The sequence below is a fragment of the Macaca fascicularis genome, chromosome 4, assembly GCF_037993035.2.
Source record: "Macaca fascicularis isolate 582-1 chromosome 4, T2T-MFA8v1.1".
Lineage (NCBI taxonomy): Eukaryota > Metazoa > Chordata > Mammalia > Primates > Cercopithecidae > Macaca > Macaca fascicularis.
This window is the reverse complement of record NC_088378.1, coordinates 144544380-144545959: the sequence shown is the minus strand read 5'-3', so window position 1 is coordinate 144545959 and position 1580 is coordinate 144544380. Positions and strand designations below refer to the sequence as shown.

At 50.6% G+C, this 1580-nt stretch overlaps 1 non-coding gene across 1 annotated transcript; it reads right to left on the bottom strand.

Moving 5' to 3' along the window:
- Positions 1–220: 220 nt before the first annotated feature.
- Positions 221–292, bottom strand: TRNAA-UGC (transfer RNA alanine (anticodon UGC)). The gene has a single exon. It is a non-coding gene; the product is annotated as a tRNA-Ala (tRNA).
- Between the last annotated feature and the right edge of the window lie 1288 nt (positions 293–1580).

The window sequence follows — 1580 nt, the reverse complement described above, 5'->3', positions numbered from 1 at the left end:
TTAATGAGTGATGAGATTTAAAGGTGTTCTAAAGCAGTTAGCAGTTACAGGATTTTGACAGTTGGAGAAAGCTTGGCAGTATACAAGTGTGCCATGTATTACATCTGACGTTCAAAGCCACCGACCCATTTTCAAGTATTTGAAGACGTCAGGACGCTCTGCCCAAGCCTAAAGAAAGAGGAATAACAAACCACCGTTCTCATTCTTCAGCTTACTAAAGTGGAGACGCCGGGGATCGAACCCGCAACCTCGTCCGTGCAAAGCACGCGCTCTACCACTGAGCTACATCCCCCGAATCCTGACACTTTCTTTTCCCTTTGTTAACTCATATAGCTCTTAACAACATAGAGTAGCGCTACACAATTCCGTTGGCTTTTTCAATTTACATTCATAGAAAATCAAGTCTGTTCAACAAATTATTATTAATACTATACATAACTTCCCTGTGTTTTCCCTAAATTTCATTTACCACAAACAGTTTATAAGTGTCGATTTATGTTAAGTTTGTTCCCTTTTTCTAGTAAGGTAGCTTCTGGAGCGCAGAGGCTCATTGCGCTCGCTGGAGGGGACCGTTGAGTATTTCCCGGAACCGTTTATTAGCTCAGCCTTGGACATAAGTCCTTTTACCCTTCAGCAATAAAAACATGGCCCTTTCTCCCCGCTCTCGGGCGGTTAATTTTAACCCGCAGATCGCAGTTCAGCGGACTAACACTCCTCGAAGACCATGCCTCGCCTCTGCCTTCTTAGGATTCAGCTTGGGGTGGTCAGTTGACTTCTCCGGTGAGCTCCTAGCGTTTGCGGCCGCGTCACATCGCCAACCTGTGCCTCGCCCTGCCTCTCATCCCCGTTTTCTTTCTTGCCCGCGTAAGTGTGGCGGACAGGGATTCTATTCCCTGCCTTCCATCTCGCCCCTTCCTCCTCGTCGCGGACTCCTTGTCCTCGCAAGTTCACCTCCCCGTGGAGGACCTCCTCTCTCTGTCATTGGAACAAGCCTTGCTCGGTCGTCAGTGTGGATGTCCCCGGGTCCCCTGGAGCACTCGAAATCTCCCCAAAAATACCAGAGAGCAGCGGTGGGTGCCCTGCCCCTTCCTGTTGTACCCCTCTGGCCGCTAGAAAATCAATGTGAACAAAAAGGCAAAAGCTAAGATGAAACCTTTTGAATCAAGTAAAAGAGGCCTGCAAATAAATAAATATAAATCTCTAGAAATAAGCAAAGAGAGCCGAACTGGAGGATAAAAACTTCGGCTCTTTGCTTATTTCTCCCGCCGCGCTTCTCTGCATCCCAGACTAACTCTCTTCCACCCACCGACCTGCCGCTCCTCGCGGCAGCAGGTGGTTCCTTAACAGACCGCAGCGGGTGGTGGAGAGATCTGGGTGACCTGACTCGGGCGTCCATCACCCGGCCTGGGCTGCGGGATACGCTGGTAACCAACAGGCCCATGCAGGTTTAGCCCTGCGTGTTTAGTGAAAGTTGCCTAGCACCTCGAGGCGTCCTTGATTCTCCTGCTGCCTGCAAAGGGCTCGTCTCTCCTCGGGGGTATGGGGAGCAGGGACGGCAGCGGTCGCCGCACCGCAAGCCA